This window comes from Triturus cristatus, chromosome 4_2 (genome assembly GCF_964204655.1).
Source record: "Triturus cristatus chromosome 4_2, aTriCri1.1, whole genome shotgun sequence".
NCBI classification, from domain to species: Eukaryota; Metazoa; Chordata; class Amphibia; order Caudata; family Salamandridae; genus Triturus; species Triturus cristatus.
In genome coordinates this window covers 655,035,664-655,063,299 of record NC_140586.1, presented here as the reverse complement: position 1 = coordinate 655,063,299, position 27,636 = coordinate 655,035,664, and positions in this window count along the sequence as shown.

Sequence of the window (27,636 nt, the reverse complement as noted above, 5' to 3'; positions counted from 1 at the left end):
TCTTTTTTCTTGAAAAACAACTTCATTGGATGTTTGAAGTGACTTAAGAATTCATGCATAGAATGATACTCTGTTTATGTTGCAATCTAGTTGCCCACTAGGTCAAAGGATTGAATTTGATATTTGAAATGCACCGATTGATCCACAAAATGATTGGTTGCCCACTGGGGCCAAATTAGCTGAAAAAATATGCTGAAGAAATAGGCTTTGCATTTTGGCAAAAACCGCATGGTTGATTATTATATCCTAAATGAATTTACAGTCTAAATAATGATGCTTGAATTACAGTAGATTAAAATTTGGGATGCCAGTTTGTTATAATTAAGCTCAATCATGAATACGAAAAGAATCCTCTTTTTCAATTATTAACATTGTAAGCAAACAAGGAGTCTGTTGTTTATCTTTATATTGATCACGTTACACTGAGCACATGTGGTGTTGCTTTAAATGAAGCGGAAATAGCTTGTAAACCTAACCTGTGAACAAGGAGCGGAGGGCTCCGAAACGCGTTGGGGGATTTTTGTTGCCAGTGTTTTTGTGGCTCATATGCACTATGATTGAGCCACACCTGCAGGCTTGTGTTGGATGTTTGGGGTTTGCTACCTCGCCGCAAGGCTCCCCTTACAGGTGGCTTGGGTCAAGCTACTCCTCATTCGATGGATATAGATATATATATATATATATATATATATATATATATATATATATATATTCACCGAAATAACCATAGGTTTTACCGACGTTATAGTTAGGAATTAGCGTTTAAAAAACCTTAGAAATTCACTGAAAAAACCATAGGTTTCAGGGACGTTATAGTTAGTTGGCCATTTGACTCATATAAAACCAGAGAAATTCGGCCATTATAGTTAGTTGAGCTAACTATAGTTCGCGTGCCCGCAATGCACTGGTGATGACATCACATATTACATCACTCATGACATGGTCAGTGACATCACTGATGACATCACTGATGACATCTCAAATGACATCACTGATGACATCATCCGCCTGATAATCTGATGCACATACTGATGGCCTAATATAAACTTTGATACATGCACTCTAAAATACAGACTACTATTTTTGAAACTATGTGTTAGTATCTGCATAAATAAGTGATGTGGTGTGTGTATAAATAACGCAGTTGGTGTGTATAACTGTATACATGAGTAAATGGGTATGTGATTGATTCTTTGCATGACTGACTAGGTGTGTGAGTAACTCTATGGATGAGTGGCAGACTGTGACTGTATGTATAGGTATATGAGTGCATATTATAGTACTTTGTTGATGAGTAACTGCATGTATAAATGAGTGGATGTGAGTGTAGACCTAGGAAATAGTGGGTGGTATGTAGTATCTGGCATTGTTGTGTGTATGGTTTCAAAAATAGTAGTCTGTATTTTAGAGTGCATGTATCAAAGTTTATATTAGGCCATCAGTATGTGCATCAGATTATCAGGCGGATGATGTCATCAGTGATGTCATTTGAGATGTCATCAGTGATGTCATCAGTGATGTCACTGACCATGTCATGAGTGATGTAATATGTGATGTCATCACCAGTGCATTGCGGACGCACGAGTTATAGTTAGCTCAACTAACTATAACGGGCGAATTTCTCTGGTTTTATATGAGTCAAATGTCCAACTAACTATAATGTTCCTGAAACCTATGTTTTTTTCAGTGAATTTCTAAGGTTTTTTAAATGCTAATTCCTAACTATAACGTCTGTAAAACATATGGTTTTTTCAGTGAATTTCTAAGGTTTTTTAAATGCTACTTCCCAACTATAAAGTCTGTAAAACCTATGGTTTTTTCAGTGAATTTCAAAGGTTTTTTAAATGTTAATTTCATATTTTAATATTTATAAAACCTATATTTTTTGTAATATTTTGGAACTCTATCCTTTTTTGTTTTTAATTTGAAAAATATGTAATGTTTTATATCTTCAAAAAAATGTATGTATATCGTTTTTTGTTTTTTTGTTGAGAAAACTGAAGTCCCGTACCGGTAGTGTACCAAGCTCCATCAGCACGCGAATCCTATCAGCCATATAGCTAAACTCGTAAAGGATGCGCATTATGTTTATGACGGGTTCGTGGCACCGCGTAACATCATATACGTATGTGGTCGTGCCAGCTGCTACTTTGGTATGCGACGGGTACGCAGTACCAAGCCGTGCCTTATGTCATGTACGTATGGGGTCACGCCCGCTGCGCGTTGCGTATGCGACGAGTGCACGCTGCCAGGCCCTGTGTTACGTCATAGACGTATGGTGTCACGCCGGGAACGCAATTCCCTCTTTTTTTTTTCCGTCTCAAAACTATATCTAAATAAATTTAAAGTGTATATGAGAACAAGCGATAATCTAAAATATTTTAAACATGTATATATTTCTAACTGTAACAAACTTATATTATGGTAATATTTTCTCAAAATCGCGTCGGGTGCGGCCTCCTTGCGCGCTCGCTGCGCGATTGCCATGTGACCTTAAAGAAAAGCATTTGATTGGTTCGTAACATTTCCCATTGTAACAGTTGGAGGACCCCACCCATTTTCGTCATTCTCTCTACAGCGTTTGATGAGAGACTCCTCTTCTGCTTACAGAGCTTTTTTGAAAACATTTTGCTATGTACACATATCTGACAGTACACACAACATGCAACCATCACCTTCATCAATATTCATGCTCTGTAAAGCAGCCTTCCACCTGTGATAGCCATGCATCTAAAAGCTACATAACAGAACTTTTCCCCACTGCCAGAGGTAACATGATTGCATACGCTGTCCACAGCTCAATGTAATGTGGTACGGCCCAGGGGCAGTATCATGCATACATAATGAACACACAGACACAGATAGATAGTGGAGGTGGGTACGGGCACATGCGCTCGACTCCTTTTTATTACCAGGGTCACATATCCAGTGACGTCTGTGCTGGATGCGTGTGGGGTGAGTGTAAACCAGCCCTCAGGGAATGGTTGCTGCTAGCATCAACTACAACAGCAATCATTGGATCACACACAGAGATTCAATAATAAAAGGGTCAATAGTTTGTGCTGCAGTAAGGTAGGGACACTAGATGTGAAATAATACAGAAAAGATTCTATCGTAAAACAACCATAACTTGTGGTATACTAAGATACAGGCAGTAGATCTGAAATAATACACAAAAAGAATATATCATAAAGGGTCCATCAGGTCTAGTGCACTTAGATAGCCACATCAAAAGCATTCAGCATGTGCACAGCCAGCTATGATGCGCGCTGCGGGCAGGCCGTATAGGAGCAATGTCTGTTGCCTACCACACTACATCATCTGCAATAGCGACTCGATCTGATTTGTAAACACTGCTGTCTGCAGTGTAGGCCAGAGAGCGGTCAGCAAAGGCCCACAGCCACGTGGCGTTGACTTGAGCTGTCCTGTTTGCCGTACGCGAAGCAACAAAAAACGTGTGCGGACCCTGTAATGATGCGTATGCGTGGTGCGGACAGAGCGCACTGGAGCAATGTCTTTTGCCTACAGGACTGCGACATCTACAATAGCGACTCGATCTGAATTGTAAACACTTCTGTCTGCAGTGTAGGCCAGAGAGCGGTCAGCATGGGCCCACAGCCACGTGGCGTTGACTTGAGCTGCCCAGTTTGCCGTACGCGAAGCAACAAAAATCGTGTGCGGACCCTGTAATAATGCGTATGCGTGCTGTGGACAGAGCGCACTGGAGCAATGTCTTTTGCCTACAGGACTGCGTCATCTACAATAGCGACTCGATCTGAATTGTTAACACTGCTGTCTGCAGTGTAAATTGAAGGCAGTAGTGAGCACAGTCTTCCATGAATACTTTTTCTCACGTCCTCTTCACAAAATACAACATAAATTACACAAAACTCTGCAATAAATAAATCAAAACAATTCGAATTGCGATCTCTGCTGTCCACTGTGTACACTGTTATTCAGTATTCTTTATCACTACCAAGAAGAATTTGGTCATTGTACTAGACCTATAAGTCATCTTAAAAAACTTCTTCAAGCAAGTATAGTAAAAGGCTATTGTGTATTTTTCAATATACGTTGTAGTTAGTTGCCTACTGGATTCTGTAATTAAACAATCACCACTCGATCTGAATTGTGAGCCCTGCTGACCGCACTGTAGGCCAGAGGCAGTGGTCATTAATGCCTAAGAGCCACGTGCCATTGGATTCGGAAGCACGCAGTTGGTTGCACCTGATCGGAGTGGGTACACAGAAATCATCACAAACATTAACTTCTGACATCCTCAATCACAGAATCAAGACCCCGTTTCACTGTTCCGACCTGCTGTACCACGGTGTACTCCACCGACTGCAGTCAACCAAGCCCAATATTCATGTGCAGCAGTTAGCTACGGAAGCACAGAGTCTGATGCACCTCAACGGAGGGAGTTCTCTCAAACCAAGCAGCAAGTAATATCGGAAATCGTCCATTTTGGGATCAAGACACCGTTCCACTGTTGGGACCTAGAGTTGGTTGCACTTGATCGAAGGGACTACCTTCATCTCCACTCTCAGATACAGTTCTAACATCGTCCATTGTAGGATCAAGACCTCGTTCCACTGTTCGGACCTGCTGTAACGCGGTGTACTCCACCGACTGCAGTCAGCCAACCCCAATAATCATGTGCAGCAGTTAGCTACAGAAGCACAGAGTCTGATGCACCTCAACGGAGGGAGTTCTGTGAAAACCAAGCAGCACATAGTATCGTACATCGTCCATTTTGGAATCAAGACACCGTTCCACTGTTGGGACCTAGAGTTGGTTACACCTGGTCGAAGGAAGTACCTTCATCTCCACTCTCAGATGCAGTTCTAACATCGTCCATTCTGGGATCAAGACCCCGTTCCACTGTTGGGACCTAGAGTTGGTTAAAGCTGATCGAAAGGAGTACCTTCATCTGCACTCTCAGATGCAGTTCTAACATCGTCCATTGTGAGATCAAGACGCCGAGGTACCACTGTTGGTACCTCTTCGACTACTCTGTTAGTAGTATACAGAGCACTTCACGGTGCTGGGCCTCAGGCTGGGCGCTGTCTGCCTGTGTCGCAGTAGCCAGTGTTGATCTCAGGAGCCTTCCCAGCTCGCAGACCTCGGCCCAAAAGCTTCCGCCGGCACGTGGTGGGCCCTCTTTCACATACGACGGTGTCGAAAGGTGAACTGTGGGGCATATGTGCGTCACAGCGGCCATGACGGTTTCTGGATAGCAGCAGGCTGCAAGCATTATTCTCCCAGCCACCTTCGCTCACGGCGTCAGCCTCGTGGCGGCGTAAGCTGCGCAGACCTGACAGACATGTTCGCCATTCCGGAAGTGAACCACAGCCCACTAGGCTAAAGATTTGGGGGGAGAGGGGGCACGTACGCGCTATGTTTTCATAATCTTCCCTACTGACTGTACGATCATGGGTGCGTCCACTGTCGACCTCACTCAATGGACCATCAGTGAATGTTGACATGTAAATGTCTGTGCTCTGCATACTCAAGTCTGTCCAGCACATCCCCTCAACACTTTCCATTGTATACTTTTATAATTGAGAATCACTTGCCACCTTCACACATACTTTGATCCCATCTCTCCACGCATTCTGCATTGTGTGGCAGAGGTGCCATGCCATGTTTGATTTGTGTACATGGCTAGCCATGGTTCCCACAGTACATAGTGTTGTTGTGTCTGCTAGGTGTACATGTTGTTTGTCATGTTGTATGTGATTATATAAGGTAGCGCATTTATTCACGAGCAGTGGTTTCTCCCATTTACATATCGCTGTCTTAAAGAGGATACCGAAGTTTTTCTCTCAGGTGAAAAGTGGGACCACAATGCCAATCATTCATTACTATGCAAGAATGTCCACCTGCACGACGCTTCTAAGCTTACAGCTCCCAATCGTGCATGCTTTCTTAAAAGCACGCCAACTCCCACAATCAGACCAACATTCATACAGCTTTCTAACGGCAGTTATCTGCTTCTTAATAACATGGACTGCTACGCAATGTGAGCTGGCATACCGTATGTCCTTACTGTTTCAAAACGGATAACTTCCTCTGGCAATCTCTATTCCCACCCACAAAAAGTAACTCCCAAAGTTCAACTTGGCCTTCAATACCTACTTTGAAAACAGATTTTATTAAACGGAGCAAACTGAAAGCGCTTTTGTTTCAAACAGAAGTGTCCCTCACTTTTCCAAAAGTAATTTATCGACTGCAGATAGCACGAACTTCAAGTAAAATGCTCTCCCTTTTAAATACGAACCTCCCATTACACTTTGTGAATTGTTACACAATTTTCAATACATCTGACATTTAAGGTCTGGCACACTTTTTTAACATTGTCTCCTCCGGCCTTCTCACAGGCTTTCAAACTGTTTTTAGTCAAATACCAGACTTCATTTATTCGATCATCTCTGGAATAACACCAACAGTGCCCATAATTCTCGCTCTGTTTGCAGCAATCCTACTACTATTTTAGCTTGCTAAAAATGGCTACGCTCCCTGTGGTAACAAGCATGTCCGACAGAATACGCCTCCACACGAAGCTACATCAATACCGTGAAAAAATTGAACAACGTGAACAACTTTTCGGCTGCCTGCCTCTATCTATTATCGGAGCCAGCTACAACATGACATTTATTTACACATATACAAACTGCATGCAACCATCTTTTTATTGCAAAACTTGCCCAATCGACTGGCGAATGGATCTATGCCTTGCCAACATCCCACCAAATGCTTCCGATATCCAGCAGGTAATGGAGTATCTTGAAAACCATGAACTTGCTTGTTCGGGCAGTGGAGCAATGGCGGATGCAACGCAAAAAGGTATCCTGGCGGAATGGGATTCCTGCGCAGCCGCGAAAGATCGCCTGCAACATGCGACCTTTGACAACATCGCAGATTGCCTGCCAATTTAAATTGCCGCACAAACATTCGAGGAACATTACTGTCCCTTCGAGGATATGAATTGGATCGCTTTGCGTTTCTCACACGATGGCAACAATCTCCTCTTGGAACATTACGCATCTCAAGCCGCTGAAGAACTTCCGGACTGCAATCTCCAAGACTTGTAAGAAATTCACTTTATTCTTGGATTGATTTTTTCCAACTTTTTTGACTTTTTCCTATTACATTTTTTAATATACTTCAATTGAACTATTTTCATATAATAACTTTCTAAGTACGCTTAGCCATTTGAACTCTGTTTTCATTATTGACCCTTACCTCTCCACACTAACCAGGGATGTATGATGTATGGCCTATGCAAATACGCTATTTACTTGCTAAATTAGCCTAAACCTGACATCCATTTTGAAACCATATCTATTCTTTGTACACACGTCTCTCTGCCTGCCTCTTATCCACGAAGCCCTATCACACAAATTAGCTCATCCTCAGCCTCTGCTCACGAACTGGCGATCAAGATCAAAAAACACGGCATTGTTTAGGAACTGGTTGGCACAGTCTGGTAATCGTATCCTACCTTTATTTTCATTCTACAATTTACAGTCATTCATGTCTAATAGGTATTGTTTATGTCACATGGAACTGTAACATGTAATGTGGAATTGACAGATGCAGAAGCTTAGCTTTGAATACAGCAGAAGCGGTTGGAGTTTGCCTCAGCTGGATGCCTTAGCTCTTGCAGTTGTGGTTCCATTTATGGCACTTGCATAAAGACACTTTTTATGTAACTTGCAGACTCCATCGCTTTATTCCTCACAGCCACTTTCTTAAACACACCTGATTTCACCATTTGTCTTCTGTGGCATTTCAACATTCTGCATTATATTCTTCACAATTATTTCTTTATTCCTGCTTGCTAAAACACTCCATTCGAGTCTTCAGACCGGTAGGGGTGAGTAGTTTGCTTCCCACTCCCGCTATAGTCTAAACCCATACTAACACCACTTGCACAGCTATGCTACAGCGGCCAGTATTCTACAGCGCCAGGAGCACATCGGTTTACAGCAATCAGCTCACGGTTTCATCCCCGAGTGTACTGGCACCTCACCTCAGCACCATCTCACTCTGGGCAAAACAGCACTTTCACACCGGTAGGGGTGAATACATCGCTTCACACTCCCTGTGTAGCATACCCTACCACCCCACAGACCTCACAACGCTCCTACCCTCCTCTTTCCTACTCTTTTCGCCCTTTTTTCCCCTTACTTGCTTCAACGGAATCACAAAATGCCGGCCAACTCTTCCTAGTTGCAACCGCTTGCAGCACTCACAACCAATAAACAGCAAGCTCGTGCCTGTAACGCCTCAGCCAATCAGATGGCAAAATTCCCAAATATTGATATCTGTAAATTTCGATATGTCTCAAAAACTACTAAACGGATTTACACCAAATAAACCAAAGCGTGCTTTCTAGACTAAGACCCATCTCCCTGCCAAATTTGGGCTAATTCCGTTCACCCGCTTATCTCATCATCATTAGCTTTATTTCGATCACAAAGATCAAAAAAGTACACGGCACATTATGATAAAATACAAAAATAGAATAGTTTGTTTTACATATTTAAAATGGCATAAAATAGTTTAAAATCGGAAAGGATTAAAACAAATAAAAAAGTTAGGTGCGTTTGGAACGCCTAATCCACAGTGCATGCCAATATCTAGAAAGACCAAAGACCACTACTCTACGTGTATCAATCATTAAAATTCCCAGCACCTCAAGGTATTGACCCGGGCCGATCAATTTATATTAGGTGATTATCCATTTTTTCTTCGGAATTTTGTAATACGGACAAAAAAAGAGCAAATGCACAATGGTTTCAGAACTAGCGTGGAAAGCAGGACAGAGATCATCATTAAAAGCACCACTGCACTACTTTCGACAAAACAGTTTTGTTGGTAGGGTCTTGTACCGAAATTGAAAAAATAATTTACATGCAAAAACAACAGTTGATGGACAGAATGCAGAACAATGTCATACATTCACCCCAGTACAGAGATCTGGGCCTAAATCCATCGTTCTTTTGCTCACCATGCCGTTCCAGTTTGAACCCAGTCATATCCAAATCAGTCTTGACCCTGTGCCTCATGGGAACAGTCCAGCCCGAACTGCTAAGCCAGATCCTCCCTGGACTGGAAACAAGCATCCTAGGACCGGTTTCGGGGTTTCACCCCTCTTCAGCCAGGATAGCTTGATTCCAGTGGCATGGAGAGCACGGGACCCACATCTGGGCATACCCTTCCCACTCGGGTGACAAATGCAAAAACAACAGTTGATGGACAGAATTCAGAACAGTGTCATACATTCACCCCAGTACAGAGATCTGGGCCTAAATCCATCGTTGTTTTGCTCACCATGCCGTTCCAGTTTGAACCCAGCCATATGCAAATCAGTCTTGTCCCTGTGCCTCATGGGAACAGTCCAGCCCGAACTGCCAAGCCAGGTCCTCCCTGGACTGGAAACAAGCATCCTAGGACCGGTTTCGGGGCTTCACCCCTCTTCAGCCAGGATAGCTTGATTCCAGTGGCAGGGAGACCACGGGACCCACGTCTGGGCATACCCTTTCCAATCGGGGTGACAAATGCAAAAACCACAGTTGATGAACAGAATGCAGAACAATGTCATACATTCACCCCAGTACAGAGATCTGGGCCTCAATCCATCATTTTTTTGCTCATCATGCCATTCCAGTTTGAACCCAGCCATATGCAAATCAGTCTTGACCCTTTGCCTCATGGGAACTGTCCAGCCCGAACTGCCAAGCCAGGTCCTCCCTTGGACTGGAAACAAACATCCTAGGACCGGTTTCAGGGTTTCACCCCTCTTCAGCCAGGATAGATTGATTCCAGTGGCATGGAGAGCACAGGACCCACGTCTGGGCATACCCTTAACACTCGGGGTGACAAATGCAAAAACAACAGTTGATGGATAGAATGCAGAACAATGTCATACATTCACCCCAGTACAGAGATCTGGGTCTAAATTTACATGCCAGAGGAAGGACAATTTCATCAATAGTATCCTCAAAACGGGGGACAGATTCAGAGTTTAAAAATTCACAGGTCAAGCGTCCCTCAGTTTTTGCCAGCACTTGAAGTGATGTAGCTTCCCAAAACATCTCAGTTTATGCCAGCACTTGAAGTGATGTAGCTTCCAAAAACATCTCTTTCAGCCTCACCCTTGGAATGGTAACAAGGCTTTCCGTGTTGGTCCAAAACCTTTCCATCCCAAGCCTCCCCAATGTATCCCGTAATGAGCTAAACCAAGGGATTGAGATTACCTGTGGGGATTTCAGGAGGCAAATTTGTGGCTCATGATAGGATACCAACTCATCCACAAACCACAGCCTGTGCTAGAACATAAGGTGTTTATAGTTCAATTTGTGTATCAGCTGTCTATGGGCAAGGTACAAACATTGGGGCAGCAGGGGAGTACTGGGAGGTAAGTCCACCAAGGAGCTAAGAAAACGATTCTCAATGGCAGACAGTTTGTATCGCCCGTACCCAAAAGTTCTGCTCCATAAAGGGCCCCCCCTAGAACCTTATCATTATAAATTTCCAAAACTGGTGCAAGCTGCCTGGACAGTATATATATAGATGCAAGATGATTAGTGCAGCTGTTTCTTCCCCTGATGCCAGGCCAGTGATCAAGGAAAGCATTTCCAGAACCGCGTATGGCAAAAGGCTAAAGACATTATGCTGGGAAGACAAGACTGGCCGTGCTGTTGGCTGACAATAAATAAGGTGAATTAAACATTGTGTGGGGCATCTTCATTTTGCGAGCAGCTTCAATTGGATATATATATATATATATATATATATATATATATATATTCACTTAAAAAAACCATAGGTTTCACACATGTTATAGTTAGGTGGATATTTCACTTGTAAACAACCAATGAAATTCCCCCGTTATAGTTAGTTCAGATAACTATAACTCGCGCGCCCGCAATCCTCTGCTCATGACGTCACATATTACATCACTCATGACATGGTCAGTGGCATCACTCTTGACATCACTGATGACATCATCCTTGTGATAGAGTGGCGGTCACGCGAGTTATAGTTATCTGAACTAACTATAACGGGGGAATTTCATTGGTTTTTTTCCGAGTGAAATATCCACCTAACTATAACATGTGTGAAACCTATGGTTTTTTAAGTGAATTTGCAAGGTTTTTTAAATGCTAATTCCTAACTATAACGTGTGTGAAACCTATGGTTTTTTCAGTGAATTTGTACGTTTTTTTAAATGCTAATTTATTTATGTATTATTATTTTTTTATATATTTATTTTACAATAAACTACGTATTATTTTGTTTTTTTCTTTTGTTTTTCACCGAGCGCGCACGGTGCGCGCAGCCCCGCGATTTAAAAAAAATTAAAAAAAAAAAAATGTTCTGCCTTCGGGGTCCTTCAGGGACCCCCTGCCAAAGGCTAGGGGGTCAGGAACTCTCTACCCTGCCCCCTTTTCACGTTCGGCACCTTTCTTTTTCACTCTCGCACTGAAAACAAACAAAATGGCGGCCGACACTTCCTGATTTCGACCGATTCGAACGTTGACTAACATGTAACCACCAATCAGAATTACGCTCGCGCACGTTAGGGTGCTCGCACGGTGCGCGCTTAGAGAAATTTATATGCTTTTAAATGCTATTTTCTCAGGAACTACTGAACAGATTGACACCAGACCTGCAAAAGGCACTTCCCTGACCTGAGGACTACCTCTCTGCCAAATTTCAAGTAATTCTGTTCAGCCGTTCGGGCTGTACCTTTGACCAAAGGTCCTATGGAAAAATGCATGGGGAAAACGCGTTTTTGGACCCCCCTTTTTTCTCGGCCCCCGCTTGACGAATCACCCCGAGACTTTCAGGGTAGGAGCTGAATGGAGCGCCCCATTAGTTTTGAAAATTTCGTGAGGATTCGTCAACCGGCGCCAAAGTTATTCAAAATAGAATTTTCAGATTTCCTATGGAAACACGGTCCTAACTATAACTATCTACTGGCGACCGCCAGTAGATAATATATATATTCACTGAAAAAAACATAGGTTTCAGGCACGTTATAGTTAGGAATTAGCATTTAAAAAACCTTAGAAATTCACTGAAAAAACCATAGGTTTCAGGGGCGTTATAGTTAGCTGGACTTTTCACTCGTACAAAACCATTGAAATTCCCCCGTTATAGTTAGTTCAGCTAACTATAACTCGCGCGCCCGCAATGCACTGCTGATGACGTCACATATTACATCACTCATGACATAGTCAGTGAAATCACTCATGACATCACTGATGACATCTCAAATGACATCACTGATGACATCATCCAGTGAATGTGTGTTTTTCTGAAAATTACATGTTTTATATATTTATATCACAAGGTCGATGGAAGAATAGATGGGTATATAAGTGTCTAAATGGATGATTTGTTTTTGAAAAATTGATTGTATAACTGACTGATTAAGTGTATCTTAGTGAATACATGGCTTAGTGAGTAATGTTTAAATATGTAAATATCTGGCTCAGTCTCTCACTTTGTGTATAAGTGGCTGCATCGGTTGGTGAGTAGCTACATGAGTGTCTATATAGGTTATTAGTTATTTTTTTGAGTATCAGTGTGAGTGTCTGAGTGTCTGTATGGTTCGGTGAGGGGTATTACGTAGTGCATAGGTGCATGAATGAGTGACTCACTGTTTGTATGTGTTGAAGACAGCATGTGTGCAGGACTGTATGGGTGGATGAGTGTGTGCATGGGTGTGTTAGTGAGTGAATGACTGTTTCAATAGTGTCTTTATGAGTAACTATATATGTTTTAAACTAGTATATGTGACTATTGGTGTATATAAGTGAGTATATGTGAGAGTGAGAGATTGAAAGAGTTCCTGTATGAATAAGTATGTGATTCTATAAGTGATTGTTTAAAAGACTAAGTATGTGTAAGTTTCTGTAGAAGTAAGTGTGGTGGTGTGTGTATACCTGTATATGCAAGTAAATGGATGTTTGATTCTTTATTAGCATGAGTGACTATGTGTGTGAGTAACTCTATGGATGAGTGGCGTTGTGTAACAGGATGTATAGGTGTATGAGTACATATGATGAGTGAGTACATGTATGAGTGACTGTATAGGACTGTTGGTGAATGAGTGGATGTGTATGTGGATCTTAGAATTACTGAATAGGTTGTTGTAACTGATATTGGTATGTCCATTGTTTTGAAAATTTTAGTTTCTATTTTTGAATGTGTGTATCAAAGGTTATATTAGGGGGAGAGGAGGTCTGCCACTCTATCACAAGGATGATGTCATCAGTGATGTCATTTGAGATGTCATCAGTGAGGTCATGAGTGATGTCACTGACCATGTCATGAGTGATGTAATATGTGACGTCATCAGCAGTGCATTGCGGGCGCGCGAGTTATAGTTAGCTGAACTAAATATAACAGGGGAATTTCAATGGTTTTGTACGAGTGAAAAGTCCAGCTAACTATAAAGCCCCTGAAACCTATGGTTTTTTCAGTGAATTTCTAAGGTTTTTGAAATGCTAATTCCTAACTATAACGTGCCTGAAACCTATGTTTTTTTCAGTGAATTTCAAAGGTTTTTTAAATGCTAATTTCTAACTATGCCAAAACTCCGGGACGAGACCCGCAGCGCGGGACGCTCCACAGCACTTCCTTGAAGCTGCTCATCGCTTGACAGCCGTGAGGGGAACGGCGTTTTGCCTTTGAACTTGTGCCCTGGTGTCTACAGCGCTCGTGGTGCCGTGAGGGGAACGGCGGAGCGAACCTCGCCAAACTACATCTCCCATCTGTGGTAAATAAAATATTACGCTCTCAGAATTTTTAAAATATAAATAAGATCATGCATAAAGCAAGAGGCTGAGTCTGTGGTATCAGGTTCATAAAGGGCTTTATTCCAATAACTCGAGTCAAAGGGAGAATATTACCATCACCAAAAAAGGATCTGGAAAGGGACTCAAAAGTATTCTCAATATTCTCAAAACATTATTCACAGAGTACAGTATATATACATTTCTCAATTGTACGTAAGCAAAAGAGCAAGAGAGAATGAGATAAGAGCATGTGGGCGTGTAAGTAGGCGTGAAGGTGGGCGTCCATGTGGGCGTCCACTTGATGATAATGGGTAATTTGTCATGTGTGGGTGGATACCTGGAGGGGGTTGCGTGATCTGCTGGAATTGTACTGGAACTTTGCCTTACTTGTGCTCAACTCGAGCATGACGTGTAACTGACGTGGGGAGGGTTGCTATGCAACCGGACAAGTCTGGAAGTGAGGCCTTCAGTGAGTGAGGCCTTCAGTGTCAGGACGACCAGCACATCTTGTATTATCTGATATCCGATGTCTGGAGCAGGGACTGATTTGTGACATAGGTTGCTCATCACCAAGAGCCGATGTGGCATCTATTTCTTCATTTACTTCATTTACTGCAGAGGCCTTACATGGGGGCTATGGGCTTTTTACTGACGTGAGCTTTGCAATCTCACAAAGAGAGACAGTAGGGCTGGGCTCCCTCCTTGCAGATGGGTCGCGTTCATTCCTCCTTCACCAGGCAAGAATGTGGTTTCAGTAAGAGTAAGCAGATAACCGTGCTCAATACTGTCTCGGCACCTCGGTCGGGGCCCCTTTGGCTGAGGCCCAAGTGTGCAAGGCCAAGGATACGTAGCTGCAGCTTTCAGAGCGTTCTGAGGCATGAAACCTCTTTTCGGCTCTGGCTGAGCCATAAACATGGGCTTCATGAAAATGCAGGAAAACATGATGAAAAAACGTGTAGGCCTCAATACAGATTTGTCGTTTCTCTCATGGGAGACTGGATGATGGCAGGCCACGTTATAGCATAAGCATCATGATAGAAAGGCCATGGAGGGGAAATACATAGGTTACATGTATGTGCATATAAGCGTTTGGGGGGGGCACATGGGGACACATAGGCCTCATAGATTTTTATTTTCCTCATTCCCTCCTTGTACCCTAGTGAACCCCCTATGTAACGTCTATTTTCATGAGACAGTCGATCTGTTCTTGCAGCATTATTTTTCCATTTTCAATGCTTTGTAAATAGGGATGTGGAACACATGCAGTAGCACACAGGCCACAAATGGCCGGGCCACACTGCAGACATAGGCAACAACTGAATATCATTAATAGTATCAACCCACAGACGGTCAACACTTTCCATCCCCAAGCCGAAATTAATCCCCAGAGCCAACCGGACCATGTCCACGTGCCTGGGTCTTGATGTATGTTTTGGGCAATCTTGTGGAGCCTTGTTATTGCTTTGTATTCTTTGGCATCACCGTTGATGGATGTCATTAAGGCAAACCATGCTCCGCAAGAACCATTATGAGAGAACGGAAAAGGAAAAAGAGGCAACACTCCCTTTACCTTCTGATACGGGGGAAATCGGCCACAGACCCAGCAGTCTGTAGCATTGCTAGTCTGATGTGAATGGTGCAGCATCTGAATAAAGGTATTGTTGCGTAAGGCAAGTCGATATGATAGCTCATAGGATGGCAGATCACTAAATGTGTGCTTTATGGTATCATTAGTGGAGGAGTATAAGAGTGAGGCAATAGGAGGAAAAATAGCATGTAGTATTAAGCTGATACATATTATCGTGATGCACATCTTGCTCTTTTTATCAATGTTATTGTCCAAGATCTTATGCAAGCCAGAATACATGTTCAACCGCTTCACCACCTAGTGGACTTAATTGATCAAACGGGTTCTGACTTTTTAGATCAAAGTTTAGCTTTGTGGAAACTTCTGGGGAGTCTCCTCTAGAAAATGGTGTTCAAAGTCCAAAGTCCAAGTTCAAAGTCTTTTTCCTTTGTAAAAGAGTGGTGAAGGTGCAACCATCCTTTCCGCCCTTTGACTTTAACGGCCGTCCCCGTGGTCCAGAGCACTGACTTTGGCGCCTTCCATCCAGGAGCGATGGAGTATTCTTTGACCTGGGTGTTGTCAGGGAAGGCGGCAGCAACCTGCGAACAACAAGAGAGTAGTGCAGACATCAAGGAAGCCAGGTAATCTGTCAGCATGTTACTATCAACATCAGTAATCTTTTAGGCATTGGAGTGCCCCACATATTTGGTAGTCTACCAAAGACCACTTCATAGGGAGATAAGCCTGTTCTAAAATGGGCTACCATTCGCATGTAAAAGAGGGCAACCGGCAGGGCTACCATCCAATCTACACCTTTGTCTGCGCAAATTTTTAATGTCCGATTATGTCTTTCTACAAGGCCTGCTGCTTCAGGATGTCGCACACAATGGAATTTCCAGGTATGCCCTAACAGAAGGGACACCTGCTTCATTAGTACCAGGACATATTTGTAACCTCTACATCTGTTTATTTGGATATAATCCATTTGGAGCACTTCAAAAGGGTGGTCAGGTGGATGGAATCCACCTTGTTCCATCGGAATGCCTTTACCTGGATTGAATTGGCAACAGATCATACATGTTCTGACCTTTTGTTTCGCTGCTGCACGCAGGTGCTTGTTGAACCATATATTCTGTAAGCTATCTATCATTGCTTTCTCTCCTAAGTGTGCAGGACTATGTGCGGTATTTATAATCACTTGTACCATCGAATTAGGAAGAAACCATGTGGATTTGCCCTTATTCATCCAACCCTGATCAGTCAGTACCCCTCCTTGTTCCGACCATTTCTTTAATTCGTCCATAGTAGCATGTGTCTGAATGTCTTGTACATCCCTGGAAGGATCCCTAACTGTCATGGCTTTGGACAGTGATAGTATCTGTGATTTTGTCATGTCTAGTGGGGTCTGAGCTGTCTGTTTAGCTGTTCGGTCTGCCAGATCATTGCCTTGGGAAATGGTATCTGTGGCTCTAGTATGTGCTTTACATTTTAGGATAGCTATGGCTGTTGGTAAATGTATTGCTTCCAGTAGGGCTTGAATAAGGGGGCCATGCTGTATCTTGGCCCCATGAGAGGTCAAGAAACCTCTTTCTCGCCACAGATTCGGTGTAAATGTTTACTCTCAGGTGCTTAGCTCTTATGCACGCTTGTGTCAGGGCGATGAGCTCTGCTGCTTGTGCTGACAATATGTCTATTCTTTTAGTCTCTATTATTACAGTATCAGTAGTCACTGCATATGCTGCCACTAATTCTCCCGCCCCTGTCCTCATGCATGAGCCGTCAACTTATAGTGTTAGGTCGGGGTCTGGGAGTGCAACGTCTGTCAAGTCTTGTCTTGGTTTAGTCACGGTATGTATTACTTCAACACAGTCGTGTGGTGAAACGCTTTCTGTACTGGAGGGCAAAAGGGTAGCAGGATTCAGTATGTTGCATCGTCTGATCTCTATGTGTGGTTGAAATAACGTTGGCTCATAGCCTGTCAGTCTAGCTACAGTCAGGTGTTGTGTTTGTGTCCGGTTCAAGAGAACCTCTACTGTGTGTGGTACTTGTACTGTCAGAGGGTGGCCCAGCACTATCGAGTCACTTTGTCTTATGGCTAAGGCCGTTGCTGCAACTGATTTTAGGCACGCAGGCAAAGCCTGTGCTACTGGGTCTAATGTACTAGAAAAATAAGCACAGGGCTCGTGTTTTCCTGCATGATCTTGTGTTAGGACAGATAGTGCTGTTCCATCCCGCTCTGTCACAAAAAGCATAAACGATTTGTTGTAATCAGGGTTTGCTAAAACTGGTGCTTGACATAAAGCTCTCTTTAATTCTTCAAATGCCACAGTGTGTTCTTGTGTCCAAGGGAGGACTTTAGTAGAAGCTGTATTAGGGGCTTGGACTAATTCCCCTGAAAGATCACAATAAAACATGAGAAAAAGGGGAAAGCACCATACCTATTTCCTCGGCTTAATTTCTAAGGGGGCTAATTTCTAAGGGGCTTAATTTCTTAAGGGGCTAGCGGGAAGCGAACCTCCTCAGGGGCCAGCAGAAAGCCAATATTCTCCTCCTTCCCCCCCTTTTTGACAGGAGGAAATCCGAAACAGATTTCACTGCTGTCAAACACTATCAAACCCTGTGTCTTGTCAACACTATTAATCCCTGTGTGTAGCTACTGGGCGTAAGCAAAATTATAGGAGATACACAGCGTATTTGAAACGGCGAGAAATCCTTCAAATTAATGTACAAACCTCATTGTGTTAGCTCATAAGCTGGCCAAATGACATCTCATATGCAAATGTCCCTATTACATGAACCTACACCAACCTGAAGTCAATATTAATGCTAGGAGGCCCTAATAGGAATGCTAAATTACCTAAATATTCGGAAAACCAAGTTTAAGAACAGTTGTTAATGTTGATAATTAATAATTCATCTGCTAAAGAAATCAGTCATTTTGCAATAATTTCCACCTATACAATAAACAGCCTAATTTAAAAACAAGTCAACTTTTGGGGCCACCACTTACAAGAATGAGCTTACTAAAGCAAACTTTAAAAAGGAAATCCTGTCAGATATTTTCTCATTACCCTAAATACCGAGCCTCATTTGTCACTCTGGGGTGGCAGTCCTTATTTAAAACAGGCCTTTCAAGAGGTAAGATGCGAGTGCACAGATCATAATTGTTCCTTAATGTCCAATCTGGAAACATATGACCGAGGCTGCCTGTCTATAAGAGAAAGGCAGTCATGTGATACATATTTAAGTCTTGCATAACTATTTCTTTTATTCATCACCAATACCAATTAGACATACACTGATAACGTGTTGTCTGCTATTTTGACAGCATGATAAAGGAAATATCATGTCTGTGAAATTTAGTAATTGTGAACAAGTTCCAGCCAAGCGCTGCGCAAAGATTTACGTCGTCACGTCCATCTCTTTGACGCCCAGGAGAACTTGTATCAATGCCAAACATACTGGTCAATACAACACAAAAACAAAACATATATAAAATACATATGCCAAGCCATCAGTATACCAAGCACAGAAAGCATAGACAATTACACTAACATATATAAATGAGCAGTGATGCGCAATTACAGTACCTACAGCTCAGAGGCGAACATTCTGGCCTGCTTAATTTGTCAGGCTTATAATCAATAACTGATTTACCTGCCCTATACACCCCCATCTGAAATCACCGTGTCAAGTCTGACACACAGAATCAGCAATAATAATCAAAAACGAAGAACACACGAACCTGTTTGTTTTCTTTTATAAAAATGAGCTATGCATCTTCGTCAACACAATGTACCCTAATGTCCAAGACGCACCTCTCATCTCTCCTCACAGACTTTTAACCACTGGATCATTTATCCAATGCAACTGGTGGCAGCTTGTGGCCACAATTAAAAAATGTCCGAATTCGAAAATCGTTTTTATATAGGCATATAGCCCTTAAAATTCCAAGCAAGAGCAACATTTTACTTTCTGGCCAGAAGCAATATAACAATTGTTAAAAAATAAAACAAATCTTCTCCATAGACATTTCTCGGGGCACTGGTTTCGCACAGAATAGAACAAGGGAATCTTTCTCGACTTACATTTCTCAGCTGCCCTGTCTTATCAGAGAAGCTAAAAATAGCCCCTCAGCGCGGCCTGAGCCTGGGCTGCCAGCCAACTTTTTTGTTGTTCCTACTCCTGGCCCCCAAGGCTCTCCGGCTGCAGGCATTACACAGATGCGATGTCAGAGAAGCTTTCTAAGCAGTGCCTCTGTTCCGCTCCTCTCACCGGCCCCCACCTACACTGGCTACAAGGTCAGAATCTGTCTCCGATTTCTGTATCACATTCTGCTCTACACAGCCCCCACCTTCTCCTCACTCTGAAGCTGTCAAAGACAAAAAGACTACTCAATTCCATAAAAACTGCAATAATTCGCCCAATTGAAAAATTATTTTTATATACAATTTGCTCTCAGGGGGTCATAATCTTACCGTCTTGACCCAGCACATTGGCTCACTGGACCACCAAGAACACAAACCTGTATTCTTGAACAATTTGCAAATTCGAAATACCCACAATTCTTTTTTCAAGCTAAACTTTTCACTAATTATTTTTTCGTTAACACTTTGTACATTAGGGGTGTCATCAAATCACAGGTGTTGCTATTACCCTAGCTACACCCCTCTCAAGTCCCTTTTAACAACGTAATCAAATGTTGGACCATGAAAACACCAGCTATGCGCTGTTCGTTTGGTGGGAGGCTCAAGAACCTTTTGGCTACTATATCATTATTATATGTATCGTGGTACTTGCGGTGGCACCCTAACTGGACCTTCTACTGGGGCCACTCTTGCTAGGTCCTCTGAAAGGACGGGATAAATACCAGCAACGTCAGTATTTCTTTCTCTGTCAGCCTGCGCTCATTTTACCTGCTCCACTTCCTCCTGTAACATCTTTTCCTTGGCTTTTCCAGACTCCAGTCTACTTCTCTCTGCTTCGTGAAACACTTACTCTGTCCTCCTATGTGACTCCTTGCGCCAAAACTCAATGGCATCCTTCCGAGCTGGTCTACATTTTCTCTTTCATAAGAGTGTTTCGTTGTCTGTCTACTTGTTCTGCTTTTACTCGGATACCTTCCTCAACTAATACGTTTTCTCGGGCTTTGTCTGAATCCTCCCTACTTTTCTCTTCTTTTCTGAGCGCTTTCTCTGTGCGTCTATGCCATTCTTTACGCCATAAATCAATGGCATCTTTCTGTGACTGTCTGGCTTTCTTTTTCCATAATTCTTCTTCTACTCTCATGATGCAATCTGCATCCCAGGTCCCAGCTGCGGGCCACCTCTGACTTTCTGGTAAATCCTTGGTGTAGTCCACCCATAAATCAAGAAATAATACGGCATCTAGGCCATGCTTATGATACATAAAGTACCCTGGAGTGTCCCTAGGTGGAATGGGAACAGCTTCCTCGAGTACCCCTTTTCTAGTTTTGATCTGTCTTAATTTTGAAAAGAACGGCATCTTTAAACTTTGCTACTTGATTTTGAACACAATAAATTACAATAAACACAATAATGAACACTCATTCATACCACAATTTTTAAAACATATTAAAACATTTAACATTTAACATTTAACGAACGATGATAACTAATAGGAAACTAGTTACTGACATAATACTAACACTAGAGAATACTGAATTATATGCAAGACATACTAGATATACTGCTAAACAGTACAGATACACTGCTGAAACAGTGCAGACCGGATTTGTGTACCCAAACCCGTCTTGACCGGCACAACCTAATGTGCACGTCTAACTGCCTCCCCAGCAACGGTACTCACCGGGTAGCACGGAACGGAAGGCCTCGGAACTGAACTGGACTAGACCAAACTGGACTGGACTGGACTCGACTCGTGACTTGGATACTTCGGAACTTCGGAATCGGGTGGGCCTCTGTATACCTCGGACACAGCTCTCTCGCAGGTGGGCTCTGGGTAGGACAATCTGCGTTCCTCACCGCCTCGTATGGATGCCTGGTCGCAGTCTGTCCCCTTAGTTGGCCTGAGGGAGTTGGCGGGAAGACCCGCGACGTGCGCGCTTGAAGTCCGTCACGGCTATGGAAGGGGGCAAAACTGGACCTTCATCTCCGGCGTGTGGGGAAAGAGATGTCCCTGTTCGGGCGCCATTATGTGGTAAATAAAATATTACGCTCTCAGAATTTTTAAAATATAAATAAGATCATGCATAAAGCAAGAGGCTGAGTCTGTGGTATCAGGTTCATAAAGGGCTTTATTCCAATAACTCGAGTCAAAGGGAGAATATTACCATCACCAAAAAAGGATCTGGAAAGGGACTCAAAAGTATTCTCAATATTCTCAAAACATTATTCACAGAGTACAGTATATATACATTTCTCAATTGTACGTAAGCAAAAGAGCAAGAGAGAATGAGATAAGAGCATGTGGGCGTGTAAGTAGGCGTGAAGGTGGGCGTCCACTTGATGATAATGGGTAATTTGTCATGTGTGGGTGGATACCTGGAGGGGGTTGCGTGATCTGCTGGAATTGTACTGGAACTTTGCCTTACTTGTGCTCAACTCGAGCATGACGTGTAACTGACGTGGGGAGGGTTGCTATGCAACCGGACAAGTCTGGAAGTGAGGCCTTCAGTGAGTGAGGCCTTCAGTGTCAGGACGACCAGCACATCTTGTATTATCTGATATCCGATGTCTGGAGCAGGGACTGATTTGTGACATAGGTTGCTCATCACCAAGAGCCGATGTGGCATCTATTTCTTCATTTACTTCATTTACTGCAGAGGCCTTACATGGGGGCTATGGGCTTTTTACTGACGTGAGCTTTGCAATCTCACAAAGAGAGACAGTAGGGCTGGGCTCCCTCCTTGCGGATGGGTCGCGTTCATTCCTCCTTCACCAGGCAAGAATGTGGTTTCAGTAAGAGTAAGCAGATAACCGTGCTCAATACTGTCTCGGCACCTCGGTCTGGGCCCCTTTGGCTGAGGCCCAAGTGTGCAAGGCCAAGGATACGTAGCTGCAGCTTTCAGAGCGTTCTGAGGCATGAAACCTCTTTTCGGCTCTGGCTGAGCCATAAACATGGGCTTCATGAAAATGCAGGAAAACATGATGAAAAACGTGTAGGCCTCAATACAGATTTGTCGTTTCTCTCATGGGAGACTGGATGATGGCAGGCCACGTTATAGCATAAGCATCATGATAGAAAGGCCATGGAGGGGAAATACATAGGTTACATGTATGTGCATATAAGCGTTTGGGGGGGGCACATGGGGACACATAGGCCTCATAGATTTTTATTTTCCTCACATCATACCCTCACCCGGGCGCCCGCCAAAGCCGTCATCAGGCAGCGCCGGGGAGGGCCAAAACTCCGGGACGAGACCCGCAGCGCGGGACGCTCCACAGCACTTCCTTGAAGCTGCTCATCGCTTGCCAGCCGTGAGGGGAACGGCGTTTTGCCTTTGAACTTGTGCCCTGGTGTCTACAGCGCTCGTGGTGCCGTGAGGGGAATGGCGGAGCGAACCTCGCCAAACTACATCTCCCATCATACCCTCACCCGGGCGCCCGCCAAAGCCGTCATCAGGCAGCGCCGGGGAGGGCCAAAACTCCGGGACGAGACCCGCAGCGCGGGACGCTCCACAGCACTTCCTTGAAGCTGCTCATCGCTTGCCAGCCGTGAGGGGAACGGCGTTTTGCCTTTGAACTTGTGCCCTGGTGTCTACAGTGCTCGTGGTGCCGTGAGGGGAACGGCGGAGCGAACCTCGCCAAACTACATCTCCCATCATACCCTCACCCGGGCGCCCGCCAAAGCCGTCATCAGGCAGCGCCGGGGAGGGTCAAAACTCCGGGACGAGACCCGCAGCGCGGGACGCGCGCGGGCAGCGCCCGGGCGAAGCCCGGGCCAAGGGCGGGCCCGTCCTTGCCCGTCATAGGCCGAAGGAGGCCGGGCTGGGCCACAACTCTTGGTCGCGGACACCGGGTTAGTTTGGACTTCTATTCTCCGCTGGTTATTTGACTTTTGTTATTATATGTAGCATTCAGCCATAAGCTGTGCATAGAGTGTTCTATTTTTTAACAAATATTGTTTAGATTTTAGCTATTTCCTTGTATAGGGGTTCTTTCCTGCACTACACCAGCTTGTTAGGCTGCACCTGAATTATGGGGAAACACTCTAAACCTTCAACGAGTCGCCCTATGACTAGACAATTAGCGAATTCAAATCCGCCGCTTCCAAGTCTCACAGCTATAGATAAAATGCTGCAGAAAACAATTGGGGTGGTTGCTACAGCCATTGAAAACACGGAAAGACGACTGTCCATTACCCCTGCATTTACTATGGCACCCCCTTTTGACGGTTTGGCTGATTCGTCTTTAAATCAGGTGGACATGGAAGCTATGTCATCTATGTTGCCCTCCTTTACCCACCTACCTTGTGCACAGGCGATATTAGATGAGTCTGAGCAAGCGGAAGTCGGTCCATTATCATCCTCCTTGGTTTCCATAGTGGCGCCCAAGAAGCAGGAAAAGCCAAGGAAAAAAAAACAGAAAACCAAAAAAAGGAGCATACATCCTGCCCCCTCTGCAGCTAGGCCTGCCCTTCCAGTTCTGGCCCAACACCCTCCCATTTCTAACCCACCGGTCTGGGCTTCTGATCTATTAATAGACCTACAGTCGCATATAGACCACTCACTAAACCTTCTTTTTAAAACCCTGTCATCTAAGATCGACAGGTTGGTATCCTTAATCAATACCAAAGGTATTGGGAAGAAGCAGCCAAATCACCATCTACTGCATAACTCTGGTAGCGTGGAGGGTGTTGGTATTCAAGCCACGATTAACAATCCCACTCCACAGGGTCATTTTATTTCCCCATCGCACCCTACTCTTTCTGTTTTAGTTCAGCCACCCTCGGCGCTGCCAGCTCCCCCTCCTTTTTCTGGTGGTCCCCCTATGCCCTCGATCATCTCCCGAGTTTCTATTGCTCCACCAGCATGTGATCAGCCCCACAGTAACAAGGATCCTATTCCACGGACCCCTGGTGGGGGTAGGCGTCTCTCTAATGTGGGTGGGAATTCAGTTTCACGGTGCCTGGCTGATTCCTCTCCCCTTGTACAGCTCCCCCCCGAGGTAGCACCCTATGTGATCGTGCTTACAGGAGTTCCTCCACTAACAAATGCTAAGGGGGAAACATACTATGAACTAAAAAATAAAGTCATCCACTGGTTGTCTAAAAATAGACCATTGAATGGAGTAGGTAGAGGGGAGATCCTTTTTGTTCGCAGGGTTAGCTGGCTAGGGACTCGACCAAAGGACATCGGTGGGGATTGTGTCCTAATTAATTTTAGGGACCCTAGAGTAGTCGGCCATATATTGGATCTGGGCGGGAAGTTCAAACTAGGTTCCATTGACACTTGCCATTTGGGGTATTTCTACCCCCATTCCAATGTTCTGAACCCTGTGGAACTACCCTACTTCCACCAAGCCTCTCATAATTCCTACTTCAATATCCCGGTTGTCAACCGTTTTGATGTGCTTAGTTCCGTGGATTGACCACCATCTCTGAGGCATAACAAGGGAAGGCACATGCATACGAGGGGGAGTTTGGGCAGGGATGGCCATGGTGTGGAGATGGATTTCTCCATGGCTGTACTTGGCACCGGGATAGGACTCACTTCCACCTCTTTTTTGCTTCTGAACAATAGCTCCACGGAAGGGGGCTCTGAGTTGGGCCCCCCTGAGCAAACTGCTTCTCACTGTTCTCCTATCTCTGTCCCCTTGGTGGCCAGTTTCCTCCGTACACCTACACGTAGACCTTTAGTAGGGTCCTGGAATGTGGCTGGATTGGAGTCCAAACTCTCTGACCCAGAGTGGGGAGAGTTAATGGACAATTATGATATTTGCCTATTCCAAGAAACATGGCTACGGCACATTCCAGTGAGGGCGGGCTACGCATCTTTTTCTGTTCCTGCGGTCCAAGGTGCCAGGGGCAGACCTTCGGGGGGGTTAGTTGTTTGGGTTGCAACCCACTTAGGTTGCTCTGTAAAGCCCGTAGATTCAAAGTCCCCTGATATCTTTTGTCTGTCACTTACCTTTCCTGCCGGATATTCGCTGGTAGTACTAAATGTCTACCTGCGTCCCTATCCGGTACAGCTGGGTCTGTCGATTCTGGGTGCTCTAGATGATATATTACATTCCCTTCCCCCTGCGTCTCATAAATTAATAGGTGCGGATTTTAACTGTCACTTTGAACCCCTCCTTGGGATTCCCTCTCCTACCTGTGATGAGGACGAAAACTATAAAATTCCAGACCCTACCATCTATCCTGCCGAACGTCTTCTCCCACTAGCCCTTGAGATCAACAAGCTTGCCATCGCGCATTCCTTGAGGGCTTGCAATGGTAGACTTTTTCCTGATGTACCGGGTTCATTCACCTTTAATAGACCCGGGAATTGTTCGACTATCGACTACATCCTGGTGAATGTGGAATTTTGGGGCTATTTAGCAGCTTTTTCTGTTATACCTAGGGTCGATAGTGACCACAACTTATTGTCATTGGAACTGGTAAATAATATTGGTGGCAGCGTAGTCCCACAGGGCCTAACACCATCAAATAGTGAGAACTTGGTGCTAGCTGCAGGAGGTAGACGGATTAGGTGGGCAAGGGTTGTGACCGATGAGACAAAGCTTGCAGCATTATATAGCAGTGTCACTCGCTCCCTGGAGGTGGTTTCCCACCTTTTGAGCCCCAATGGGGATATCCTGCAGAATCATCTCCTAGACTTCCAGAATATTCATAAGGAACTCCTCGGTGGCCTGGTTGGCTTTTTCTACAGTTCTAGTGTGCCAAGGCCAAGGGTTTCAAGGCCTGAGCATTGGTACAATAGTTCTTGTAGGCTGGCCAAGACTGCCCTGATTAAAGAGGTAAAAAAGGGTACACAGTCTAGTTTCCAAGCTGCGAGGGCCTTTTACAAAAATCTGATTAAGGAGGCAAAATCTGAGTGGGAGGATCTAAGGTGGCAAAATATGAAGCAAGCATTAGCAGATCGTGATTCGAGGGCTTTTTGGAACATTGTTCGAACCGGCACGGCAGCAAGCAGCCCTGCTATTATTCCCAATCTCAGTGAGGAGGTTTGGCTTGCGCATTTTAAACCCCTTTATTCTCTCAGTAACCCTAGTGGAGGATTTGACCCGGTAATCCAGCCTAATGCCACTGTAATGAATCAAATGGACCAGGAAGATTCAGTGAGTCGATCCTTTTCCCTTCCAGAAATAGAGTTGGCCCTTAGCACCCTATCAGTAGGGAAAGCTCCGGGGCTCGATAGGATCCCTGGTGATCTGTATAGAAGCGAATAAAAAATTTGGGCCCCCTACATTCGGGTATACTTTAATGCCATTCTGCAGGGCCTTGAGATCCCGGATACCTGGTTGGGAGCAGAAATTATACCCATTCATAAAAAATCTTCCCCTTTGGATCCAGCTAATTATCGCCCCATAAGTTTGATCGATGTCTTACAGAAGCTGTTTGCCCGAGTCCTTTTAACAAGACTGCAGACCTGGATGGAGGACCATCAAATCCTAACCTCCCTCCAAGCGGGGTTTCGAGCAAAGGTTTCTACCATTGATCAATTGTTTAGGCTACAGTTAATTTATTGGAAGACAGTCTGTATGGGTGCAGGCAATCTTTACTTGATTTTTGTGGACCTTCGGTCCGCATTTGATATGGTCCAAAGGGAAAAACTATGGGTTTTATTATTAGAGATGGGTGCTCCCCCCTACCTTTGCCATCTATTCAAACGTCTGCATGAAGGCACTTACGCAAGGGTGAGATTTGGGAGATGTGGGGAAATTTCAGGGCCATTTCCGGTTGAAAAAGGTGTGAGGCAGGGTTGTGTCCTGGCCCCCACTCTCTTCTCCCTTTTTATTAATGGGTTGATTGAGCATCTCTTGTGCGCCGCCAATCTGGATTCCCCAATCCTAGCGGGGCGTAAGATACCGGCCCAATGTTCGCGGATGATACGCTCCTGTTGTCTAAATCTTACATGGGCATCCAGCGTACATTAGAGGCTTTCTGCTCCTTCTGTAAAAAAAGGGATCTGGAACTGAACCTATCTAAAACAAAATGTATGGTTTTCAGCTCTAATTCAACCAACTGTCCCCACCCCAAGATGGGAGATGTTGAGCTGGATAGGGTTTCTACTTTTGATTATTTGGGGGTGACACTTAATGA